Genomic DNA, 12,869 nt, shown 5'->3' with positions numbered 1-12,869 from the left:
TTAGTACCTTTTTTTGGAAGAAACCTCTAAGTCTCAAGTTTTACATGTTCTCAAACCCCAGAAATTCCTTTCCGGCCAACTCTCAAACTGCTGCTACCACCACACCGCACACCAACCTCTCAACTCGTCACTTAGAGGCCTTCCAGAACGAGGAACAATTTTGGCCAATGTGGAGCTTCCCATGCTTGAATTGAACTCTGTGAATGTTTAGCAAAACTTTTCAAGCCCGTATAGCTGTAGTAGATAGCCAGTATTGCCTAGCATAGCTTTTCTGAATTAAAGGGACATTTTTTAATCCTAATTTCAGTTCGTTATACAACATGGAATCTTGGACGTATGCCACTCGTATTGTAAAGGGCAGGCCTGCTAGTGGAAAAAAAGAGAAAAATTCTTAAACTTTGATTTTTCAGCCAAAACAGAATAATCGTTTTGCTTCTATACGTTTAATCCATTCTGAATAATGATAAATAGAAAAAAACAACTTGAAAGGAGGACTAAAAAGAATGAAAAAAAGATGACTAACATCATAAGGATTACTTACGGTCACTGAAACAGCTATTCTTAGAAATCATGCCTTATAATTCAGCGACTCAATCCAGAACATTTCTTAGGTTATGAATAGATATTTAAATGTTACCAAACTGATTTTTTTTATCATTTAACTGGAGGTTGCTATAACTAAAACCAGACCTGATTAGAATTTGAAAGGAAACATTTAGCAGTGCCCAAATTAGAATGATTATTTACAACTCTGAAAGCACAGTAAACAGGGAATGAGTTCAGTTTCTAGCCACCAGAATGTATTATTAGATTAGACCAAAAATATATGGAGAGAAATTGCCCTTTAGAGTAGGCATTAAAGCATACATGAGATGCAGAATCAGTGATCATGACCGCTTGCAGACTTCTGCAATAACTTATCTTGAAGAAAAGTCAGAAGGCCAACATGGTGTTTCGGTCCCAAACATTTGTGGCTTGGTTTTTGTGGTTTGATAAATGTTACAGACATCATTTAATTGTCCAAAATTAAACTGTCTCTTTCCATTTTTATATATAAAGAAAAATAACCCCTAAAAACCTTAAATAGAAATATAAGAAAATCAACTTTGTCCCAGAGGAACTTCAAAAGAAAGAAGGGACCCTAGCCAAAGCAGAAAACTTTTCCCTTTGTATGGAGTATTTATCCTGAGGATCTTGAGAGATGGATTGGGTTTTTAGGGAGTGTGACGTAGTGAGGGTGCTGTCTTCTCTGTAACCAGGGCTTCCCCTGCGCTGTGATGTGTGATTCCCACTGATTCACCCACATGTGTATTGGCCCAGACACCTTGTCCCAGCATGAGCAGATAACACTGCTCTTCCCAGGGGGAGAGACAAAGGAAGGGAGGCGGAGATAAACACCTGGCTGGGGGGCAGGGTCTGGGAGCGAGGCAGTTTTTGGTGAGAAAACATGAAGGGAACAGACTAAGTTGAGGTTTGAGGAGGAGCTATGGACCCCCTAACTCAAGCGGCCTGAGGAATCCTATTCTTGCTGCTATGGGGCTGCAGGATCGGGGGAACCCCGACATGCCGTCACAGGGAGGGATGGTTTGGGTTGAATGGGAAGGAAGTAGAGCGTGGAAGGAGGATGGTACATATGTAGAAAGAAGGCCAACCTTCTTATTTTATGCATTGCCATCAGAAGGGAGAATTTTGTGGTCCATTTATTAATTTGTATCGAGGCGGTGCCTGAACCTCCTGTATATCCACCCAGCAAGAGACTGCCCTGCCCGACAAAGCTTAAAGATTTAAATGAGTGAGATGAACATAACAAAGTAACATTATCTCTATTTTCCAGATGGGAAAACACATCAGACAGTGACTTGCCCAAGATCACACATGAAAGGCTTGTCTACAGAACAAGCGGAGGTGCTAATCTCTACATCTATATAAATGGGAGCCTAGCTCCAGGATAGACCTAGCTTTCTGTGGGTAAGCTGTGTGTGTGTGTGTGTCAAGATGATGTGTTAAACTAGCCTGCATTAAGTGACCATGCACTAACTCTCCATGTGGACACAGCCAATACTCTCTAAAAATTCCTCATTGTGCTTTGGTCTACTCTGCTTTGAAAAGTAATTATTCATCTTGGGGAGCCTAAATCTACCACACTGCCAGATTTCTCATAGAGTCCAATCCCTACTTATATGGTTTTCTTAAAGGTTGGCACATGAATGTTAACTTCCAAAGAAGGGCTGGAATGGTTTTACTTTTGGGACAGGTCAGAAAATGATTAGAGAAGAAACCTGATATTCATAGTTGCACAGTTAAACACCTCTGCAGCTCCTCTGTGGAATGATTTTTTTTAACTCCCTGAAATTGATGCATATTTTATGTAAGGATTTGGGGATATTAAGGAAATGTTCATTTGGAGCCTGTTCTCACTTTCTTTTTTCCATTGCCAATGAATGCTTCAAGATAGCATCTGGAGCCATAGCGACACATGAGAACAAAGGTCTAACAAACTTCCACAGCCTGTCTCTTCGACTTCCTGTGGACACCTGCAGATCCTATCACCTAGTATACCAGGGAAGGTAAGAATGTATCATCATCTTACTGCAAATATTCAGCCGCCATTGTTTATTTACACATTCAGTATGCACTTCTTGGAGGCTGTAATAAAGTGTCCACCCCACACAAAACTGGAAGGCGTTAAGGTGGTCAGGTAGGCCCATTAACTGTCTAGTTTGCACCCGGAAAAGGCACAATCTGGTGCAGAGTAAAGCCTCCAGTCACAAATGGATGGAGATCATGGGCCTAATACAAGGGGAGGATGAAAGGGCTCTCCATGCCGGTTGTCACTGACATAAAAGGGGAATGTAAGAGTCTATGGTGGATGGCAAAGGATTGTATAAGGTGGTGTCCTGGACACAAGGGCAGTGTGGAAGGCAATAGCAGGAAAAAAGAAAGGGATAGAGACAACGGAGCCAGAGTGCAGAAGGCACATGCACCCTCCCAGGCTGGACTCCAGAGCTGTCAGCCCTCTGAAGGACACTGAAGCAACACAGACAGAGCCATCTCCTGATGAGGCTGGTGCTGGAGAGTCACCAGAAACAATTGGAGACACACTTGTACCTGCAAAATTATTTGACACAGCTGGTCAAACAGCAGCTGTATTTATTCGAGATTATTCAGAGAAACATAGCACAGCTAAATTGGAAAGGAAGTCTAAGAGCTAGGAGGTCTTGCCAGTGGTGTGTTAGGCTCATGGGTGAAGGGGACATCTAAAAAGACAGTGCCTTGATAAGAACTGAAGATAAGGGTGAAGAAGATCAGACTAGGAGTGGTGACCAAGAAGGCCTGCTGAAAAAATAGACAAGGGTTTGTTTATAGACGAGGTCCTATGAAGTGTGTCATATAAAAAGGCATTACCCTCTTCAGAAAGGCTGGGCAGCGAGGCAGAAAACATGGATACCAATGAGATAGGAAAATGGGGCTTGAGAAGTTAAATTACTTGGGACAGAAAATGCCCAGACAGAGACAGGAACTCAGACCCCGAGGAAAGGGAGACACGGGATTCTGTGGCACAAGTAAAGACACTGCAGGAGAAATTAGGAATGACGGAGCAGCCTTTATGAGAATTGCAGTAAAATGAGCACCAGGACACCAACGTGGAGAAAGGCAGATTGCTCTTCATGGAGGGGGGCCTGGAACAAGAGAGGGGTGACCTGCAGTCCCATTTACAAAAGATGCAGAGCAAGACATGCCCATACCTCCAAGGGACATGTGGGAATGTGATGGGGTGTCCACCGTGCACAAGACTGGAAGAGGTTAAGGGAGTTAACCATCAACTGCCCAGGCTGTATCTGGAGGAGATGACACCCAAAAGTAGGTAGAGTTCCCCATCAGAGATACTTAAAGAGGGGGAAAAGTATTTTGGAAAGGAAAGGATTGCCCTAACCTCTCACCATTCCAGTAGATACAGCATTGCCCGATGTACAGCATACACAGATTTCACTTCTCATGCATTCACATTTTATTTATCAGCATTACATATTAATTTAATTTTCCCTTTGTTCACTACTTCCTATTTAATCCCAGATCAGTGATGCTCTAAGACAAGACCTGTAATCCCAAATTGTTATTTAGACTCTCCTCTTTTCTTTGAAACAAAGAGTCCTGTGGCACCACAGACACTAACAAAAATAAAATAAAAATAAATGTAAAATAAAAAATATTATCTTTTCATTTATGTATTTATTTTTATTTTACTTTTGTTAGTCTCTAAGGTGCCAAAGGACTACTTGTTTTTTAAGTTACAGACTAACACAGCTACCCCTCTAAGGCTCTTTTCTTTGATATCTTTTCCTGGGATTTTTCTACTTTTAGAAAGCTTTTACATTCTGATTTTGGAGCAGGCGTGTCATTGATCTCACCAAACAGCTCAAAGGTAACAGAAAGGAACATGCAGAAGAGAAATAGCTGAATTTTAGATAATTTGTTGCACGAATCTCATTCCATAAGAGGCATTTGTTAAGGTGATTATAATATCATCAGAATTTGCTAGCATGATGTTAATATAATAATATGCTCTTTCAATATCACGAAAGTGTAATTTTTTTTCCTATCTGAAGAGTATTCCTTTCAGTCATATTATGCCTTAAACTAGTATATTTTCTGTCATGGGCATGTATCTTTAATATGATTAAAAACTAGCAAAGGCAATTACATTGTCTAATTACCTCGCTCCCTTCTGAATCATCCATCACATGGGAAATTTTGAATCTGCATGGCTGAACTTTATCTTTCTTTACAGGCACAATTTTCACAACTTTGGTTCTTGTTACTTTGTCCCAACTATATATCAGGTACCACGAAATAGTTTGTCTATAAATGGACATACATGATGGTTTATAAAACACAATGGTTTAAAACGGTAAACCTATCCTGAAAGGGATCAGCAATTATTAATGAAGAGTAATCTTCTAAAGTAGCCACAGAATGATTTAAAAGGCATTTGTTCCTGAATGTTCTTTTCCCCTCTCTCAAACAAAACAGATTAAGGAGGAAATTAAATTCATGAAGAAATAAATTTTGACTGAAGTGAGAAATCACACTAAGCAGCTAATTTAACAGAGATGAAATTAATTTTGATGACATTTATTCTATTTAGCAAAAATGGCGACAAAACATATAGTAGCTCTGTTACCATGAGATAAGAGGCTGGTAATTTAAGGCTGGGCATAGCTATAGTCTACAACGATTTAATCCTTCTGGTACAACATCCCTTGTGACCTATCATTAAAGGTTTAGAGTAAAACTGACAATTATTATTAGCTGGTAATTGGATTTTGGAGATTCAGTATAAAGTTAGGATAATTTAAATTGACTGTTGACATTGGAAAGATTATGTAAATGTTCTGAATCAGCTGTATTTATCAATTTACTTAGCTGGATAAAAAAACCTATCACTATCTTCTGCAACTAAATGCAAAAAGTGCAAGATTACAGAAATATTTTCTTTATGTTCAATAAAATACGATAACAAACGTTATCTTTGAGAAAAGGGAAATAGGCTATATCTGAACTACACTAAAACACCTCTGTTGCAACACGCATGAAGCACACCTTTAAAATGTACACTTGCATCTCAGTCCTAAGACTGGAAACTATTGAATATGTGTCAGAATCTCATGGCCAAAACAAAAAATAAAACTGTCATTTATATTATTATATGGATTTTTAATTAGAAGAGTTTAATTTTAATTCCAGAAACAAAAAAGGAATTGAAAACCAACAGCCATTTGAAATTTACAGGGCATTTTTTTGTGCCACAACTGCTTTCCACCTGGTTTAAACTTTGTGGTTTCCAGAATAGTGAAGTACATATACATATAATGGTCTTGTGTGTAACTCTGAACATTAGATAAATCTGGCTTATTTGGAAAAACACATTTTTGTCAGGTCCGTTGAAAACATGTTCACATTTCATAGGCCAATGAACAACCTCTCAGCCAAAGGTGTAAAGGAATTCACAAATGTTTTACTGTCTCAATCTTTGCTAACTGTTCTCTTAAAGGGACAGTTTGGTTTCACTTTAAAAATCCATTTGTTACAGCCTTACGTTTAAATAATAATTCTCACCTTTTGCACTTCAAATTTTTCCCCTTTTTTATTCCAGTCTTTTCTCACTCTCTCTCTGATACTTACATCAGTGCCCTTTTCTTTCTACATGGAAGTTACAATAGACCAAGACTCTGGGAGCCATAAATCATATCTGTCCTCCAAATAACAAGTGCATTGTCTAAGAAATGCACTCTGCATAACATTGTCAACACCTGGGATCCAGTCTGTATTTTTGAACAGAGTAAAATGTATGTCAGATACATGAACTCACTCCACAAAAAAGGCCAATTCCTTTCACAGGTTCCATTATTTTTATTAAACGGTGTTGGTAGACTGGACTATAACAGTCACCACTGAAAAGTCAACATTCACCTACAGTTATCAGAGAAATGGTATGTAAGACAAAATGAAGTTCTTATTACAACCATAGAAGAAACAGTTTTCACAGATACCACTTTGAGATAAGTGTTTTCAAATGTTGATTATTTAATGGTGACCCTTACAGGATATTAATTTTGTGGAAGTGTCCATCTCTCTATTATTCTGATGCTCTCAAAATCAGTTCTTTGACAAGCTACTCATTAAATAATCCAACATAGTATTTTCTTTATTCACCATTAGTGCAGAGGATATAAATACTTAACCCAACAGTTTAAAAAATGTCTGCTTAAAACTTGGTCATTACATTCTTTGCTTGACATCCAGCAGCTTTCATTGACTTAGACCTTCCTAAATCTTTATTTGGTCACCCAAATGACTTTCAAAAACGCTATATCCTCCAGTTCCCAATCATGTATGGCTGACAGCTGATATTAAGAGCTAGTTGAGGGAGCCATTTACTGTAGACAAGTTTCATTGGTCCTACAAAACCCCATAACTATGCCACGTATTCTTGCGCACCAATTAGTTGCTGTGGCTGCACAGAGAATGCACATGCCTTTTTTAGAAGACTTTCAAGATTCTGAAATTTGTCTTTGTTCCAATTAGGAATGGAACCCATATATTGTGACATTCTCTGCAAAAGGAAACTTCTGAAAATAATATCCTGTGGCACCTTTCATCCCGATTTCACTTTTTAAATTATTTTATACACTGCATTATAATAGAAACTAAAATATAAAAATATTCAAATGGAAAAAGCATTTCCAAAATGGGAACTCAAAACTTGATACTTTGAAAACTACCATTTTTTCTTGTTTTCTCCCAAATAAAAATGTCAGTGAAATTGATATTATTGCATGGAGAATGTCACTTTGAAATGGCAGTCGCCCACAGAAAATAGTTCCACTTATCCTGCTCTACCATTTGTATTGAGAGAGAAAGAGAGAGCTCGCCTATAACAGGAGTTCAAGTGTCGCCATCCATTTTTGAAAATGGTGATAGTGTGTTGGCACTCATGGATGTTATGCACCAGATCTTTGACATAAATGAGCAAGTAAGTAAAGTGGTGTAAGCAAACACAATTTCATTGACTTCACTTGACCTATGCCAATTTACACAAGCTGTAAATCCAAATGTATGTCTTTAAACTGCTATAAAGCATTAGAGAATTGAGCCACTATGGGGATGATCTGAGTTTCAGATTTTAGTCTCAGCCTTTTCCCATGCAGCATGGCAAGAGAAGCAATGCATCAATGAAGTGATGCTTTCAGCTACAATAGGGAAGCATGATGTTGCCTCTGTAACTGTGTATCGTATTCCTCAATGTATGTGTGAAATAAGCTATATGTGGGTCTGTAGCTGTACTAGACTACAGGAGATTTTGGCTTGATGCCATGCCTGTCACAGATTTTGAGAGACCTTGAGTAAACCACTTTATCCCTAGGAGAGAGGTTTTCAAAAGCAAAAAGGGAGTTTTCAATGGCCTCACCTCTCACACTTAATAAGGATATTATCCCTTCTTTTCTCCCTTCCTTCTATCTTGCATTTTTAGGACATAAGCTCTTTTGGGACAGTGGCTGCGTTTTACCACATGAACACACAATGGCATAACCCTGAGCTCGGCTGACTTCAGTAACCGAATTAATAATGATACTGAGGGAGGTTGATATGGCACTAGTGAACAATAAGGCAAGCAATCCTAACTTGTTGCCTATCCATTGGGAGGGAAGAGAATTAAAAGGAAATGAAGTGAAATCAGGAAAGTTAAAGCCTTAGGTTAGGCCTAAAAATCCTTGTTTCTTGATTAGGCAGGGCAAGCCTAAAAGATGTCCCATTTTGAGGGTCAAGTCACAGGAGGAAGCCATATGAAGTGTATAAGATATTTTTATAACACAACCAAGTTATGGATATCTCTTGTGACCTCACAGCCTCAGCATGTATGATATTAAAGTGCGTTGCCAAAAAAAAGATTGCGATGACAGAAGTAGAAAAGCTGACCGGTCACACATTCCTTCACTTAAATAAGGCAGAGCGACTCAGGCAAACATTGCCGAGCCGTTTCAAAATTAAGGAGAAGGAAATTGTAAGTCGACAGTTAAAATGTTCTTCCTCACTAAATACAATTAGTGTCACGCTGATTTTAAAAGCTAACATTCACACTGAGACCTTTGAGATGGTCTGTAATGCAAGACCTGGGCTCGCTCTTGATATTTTCCCATGAATCAAGCTAAATTAGAGAGAGCCAAGAAAGACATGAAAAAACCAGGAACAGTCAGCGACCCATGGTCTGGGAAGACACTGAATTCTCTTAGGGAAATGTAGAGCTGGTAAAAAGTACCAGACTTCAATAGCCTTGGATAATACGGTTGTCTACCCCTGCAGGCAAAGTACATTATAGGTGGAGGAAGGTTGATGGTATTGGAGAGTCATCTAAAGAAAATGGTGGATGTACTGACTTTTCCCCACTGTTGAGTGGTTATAGTTTGCCTACTGCTAATGAGATGTGAATTCTAAATTTCTTTCTGGATCTTTGCTTGCGGATGGATTCTTCTCCCCACCCTCCATCTATGTCAGGCTAGAAGATGTTATCCTTGTACACTTCATGCTGTTATTACTTCAGGACAGCACTACTTCAGCATGCTCTACATGAGACTATCCTTGAAGACCACTCAGAAACTTGAGCTAGTATGGCACGTAGCTGTGCACTTGATCACATGGAATAGACAGCACGTGCACTTCGTAGATTTCATTGGTTGCTCATTTGGTTCCGGGTTCTCTTAAATGCACTGATTGAATCTATAAAACTACATGTGATTTGGGCACTGGCTTTGAGGGGGCCTGATCCTGTTCAGTAGTCTATGAGAGCAGACTGCTACACCTGTGCACAGCCCTCAGTGACACCCATGGAAATGTGCAAATTTCAATATAGGACTGAGGATTTTCTCTCGGTCTCTCTCTTCATAGGCTCTTTTCCAACAACTGAGATCGGCTGCAAAAATCAAGCAAAACATCCCTCGAGCTGAAATCTAAGAAGCAGGCGACTCTCGGGGAACTCACTTCCACATTTTGATCCAGCAAAGTCCATGTTTTTTACCTTTCAGGGTGTTACATGTTGCAAGACCTTTCCTAAGCAAGAAGGAGGAGTAGGGTGAACTTACTGTCAGGGCTTGAGAGAGCTTTTTTAAACTGAGTTTTGTCATTTTTTATTCCTGGCAGATTTGGGATAATGTAAATATGCCCAGAAATTTTTGCTGGATTCATATTTTACAAACCAAACCTACATACATGAGGGCTGTTTTCCAACAGACTTCCATTTTGAACTGGAAGGTATTCCCTTTAGCAGGAAGGACTATAGAATCGTTTTCTGAGCTATTCAATCCTTGGCTTATTGCTATGCTCATGATCAAACTTTTCTAGTAGGGGGATTTTTTGTGGTGAGGATATCTTGATGTCAATACCTATCTACTGGGAACTGGACCAATACCCCTACTCATATCATATGTGACAGTTCAACAACATTTGATGATGGTGATATTCAGTCAGTACCAAGACTAAGTTGGGACTAAATTAGTGACTGAGAAATTAAATGATCTGCTCATATTCCCGTTATTTCAGTCCCTCAGGCCAGGCTCACACTACTGGGGAAGTTCAGCTTAAGATATGCAATTCCAGCTACATAATGTAGATGTACCTTAAGTCAAGCTTTGGTCCTGTCCTCACAGTGGGAGGTCGATGGAAGAAATATTCTCACTGACTTCCCTTCCTACTTGACATCAGAAATCCTACTCTTTGCAACAGGGGCACTTTCAGCGTTTGATTTAGTGGGTCTTTACTAGACCCGCTAAATCAAATGACAGAAGATTGACCACTACAGCATCAATCTTTCTGCAAGTGGAGATGTAGTCTTAGCATGTCTGCACGTTTACTAACTATCTAGTAACAACAATGCTGATTCTGTGGCTATTTTTTTTTTTTTTTGGTAACAGAAAGGACTACATTGAAACTATGATTCATTCCAGATGACACAGAGAAACTGTGTGTATTGTGATATGGGGGCCATAACTTCATCCCATCCCCCACCCTCCATAGCTAGCACTTTCATCAACCATGGAGAGACCTCCTTAGTTGCTATGAAACCTCGGTGTCCTTTTCTAATTTATCCTTTCATATGTCACCTTACATACAACTACTCACCTGCTTAAATACTTAGAAAGCTGCTGGTAAAATTAAAAATCTATAACAAATGCACCACTCTGTGCACAGTGGGATGAATGCATGATAAATAAAGAACTGCCATCATACCCCTTGCTGTTATACTTCTACCCTCTCATGTGGTGTTACCTGGGACTTGACGGCAGGGCATTTGGTTCCAATGGGAGAAGCTTGCGAGTTCAGAACTGCAATTTAAGAACTTCATATAATTTAGAAACAGGAAAAGTCCCATTCAAACAAACAGCTTTACTTTTTTGATTTATCTCAATCCCTCTTTCCTGCTTTTTGAGCATGTTCCAATCCCCACTTGGATCTTATTTCTATCATGTGGGGTTTTCCCCCCCTTCAAACTTTCACAGCTTCTTTGTAGTCTTAACAAAATTATATTAATGTCATTTTTTCCTTTCTCCCTAACCTCCGGTAAGGAGGTTTTTCATGCCCTCCGGGGAACACTGAAGATTGACACCAAATTCCTGATAAGAGACTACAACTTCCAGATGTAGTATAAACAGTACTGTCTTTAAAGTAAGAGGTTTACACCTTTTAATTTGGTGGCCAATCTTGACCAATCAGAACATTTTGCCTCTTCCTGGGAATGAATATATGACCTCTGGCCCCTTTCAAAACCTCTGTTGGCTGAAGAAATTAAAGGCTAAGTCCACAAGTCTTCAGAAATCAAAAGCAGCCCTAAAACCTATTTTGCCCCATTTGAAATGGGCTAAGCATAAGTGCAGAGACTAAGAGACAGAGTGGAACACTAGTAAATCAATCTTAAGGGACCTTTAAGAGGTCTTGAAGTAAGATCTCTCATGCGTTATATACTGCCGCTCTGTGTGCAACCTCCAACGGGCTTAAGAAATGAGACATTTTTAAGGTTATTGAGCACAACATTTTCACAGAAGATCAGCATGAAATTATTTGGATGGAGCACAGGTGTTTCTTTAATTATATAACATTTGGAAAACTCACTAAGTAACTCAGTAACCGTCAGATTCACATTCCCATTTGTGCGGTTTGGTGGGCTAGGATATAATAATAAATGTAAGGACACAATCTGGCTCCAGACTTGATTAAGTGTTTTCTCACATTGCCTGGGCTTTTTTTTAAAATGTTAAGCTTTTGGTTCCGGTAGGAGCGTTTCTTCATTTCAGCATTTCTGAAGTAATGCAAACATAAGGAGTCAGTGAGTTTTGAGGCTGGGAATTTTGCACACTATAATTAAAGACATAGACTACAAAACACAGATGTATACTGTCATAAGAAGGCGAACTACTCTACAAGATGCTGGTGAATGCTACCCAAGAAGGTTTCCACACTACACACATTGTACCTGAAAGTACAATGACAGTACTGTGCCCACAATCTCAAGTTGTTCTTATGCTTCTTTTAGGTACATTCTTTGTTAGTGACCTTTAGAGAGATTGTAAAGCAGATGAGTGCCTATTCCAAAAAGATCACTATGCGCAGTAGTGACTGTATGACTCTCCTCTCCACCCTCCACTTCCCCATTAGCTGCTGGGGTGCCAATGATTGAGAAGTCCTGTGCAATGGTCAGAGAAGGGCAGTGGAAATCAGGATCTGTGACTGACTACTTCACACCTCCTCTGTGCTTCAATTTATACCACTCCTAAAGAGAGATGATAGTGATACTTAAGTAAGCGCTAGGCGTACCGTGAAGATTAATGCACTAATACTTGTAAAACCCTTAGTTATCGCTGAAGATGTTACAGAAGTGTAAAATATTATGTAAAATTATATGGTTGCCTATAACGTGTTGTTTCCCTAAAAACTTAATCAGATCATTTAAACATATGGAATGCATTTAGTGAAAGCTAAAGAGAAGCCCTTGTCGGTGTACGGAAACCATCTTCAGTCCCACACTGACCACCAATCAACTCGACACTGCAGAACTCTCCTTAATTCACCAGGAAGTCTTGAGGGTTCCTATTGGTCAAGACAAGAGCTGGCAAAATGAGAGCCTCCTTATCTTTCCCTGAGTATTCTTCCCCTTGGTCTCAAGGGTATGAAATCTACAAGGTCTGCATTGCATATACTTTCATCCAAGTCAAGCACATGAGAGGGAGGCTATCAGGAACAAAACACCATTATGGCTGTGGAAATCTGACTCTAATGGCAGCCATGAGAAAAAAAAAGCCTTGCAGTTTAATAAGAGCGCA

General features: G+C 39.4%; 1 protein-coding gene and 1 long non-coding RNA gene across 9 annotated transcripts in view; one reads left to right on the top strand and one right to left on the bottom strand.

The window, feature by feature from the left end:
- The window catches only part of LRMDA (leucine rich melanocyte differentiation associated), an 864,979-nt gene that overhangs the window by 37,396 nt on the left and 814,714 nt on the right, over positions 1-12,869 (bottom strand). The window lies entirely within an intron of this gene.
- The window catches only part of LOC142830362 (uncharacterized), an 87,901-nt gene that overhangs the window by 28,414 nt on the left and 46,618 nt on the right, over positions 1-12,869 (top strand). For 2 of the 5 annotated variants that reach the window (XR_012905541.1, XR_012905540.1), the window contains 3 exons: positions 1,835-1,968; positions 2,452-2,567; positions 9,445-9,570. This is a non-coding gene — a long non-coding RNA (uncharacterized LOC142830362). Of the gene's footprint in view, positions 1-1,834; positions 1,969-2,451; positions 2,568-6,399; positions 6,517-9,444; positions 9,571-12,869 lie in introns of those variants that run through there. The other 3 variants (XR_012905544.1, XR_012905542.1, XR_012905543.1) reach the window with 2 other exon arrangements.

Source organism: Pelodiscus sinensis, chromosome 8, assembly GCF_049634645.1.
Source record: "Pelodiscus sinensis isolate JC-2024 chromosome 8, ASM4963464v1, whole genome shotgun sequence".
Taxonomy (NCBI): Eukaryota; Metazoa; Chordata; order Testudines; family Trionychidae; genus Pelodiscus; species Pelodiscus sinensis.
The sequence above is the reverse complement of the archived record's forward strand: the minus strand, read 5'-3'. Positions and strand labels throughout refer to the sequence as shown.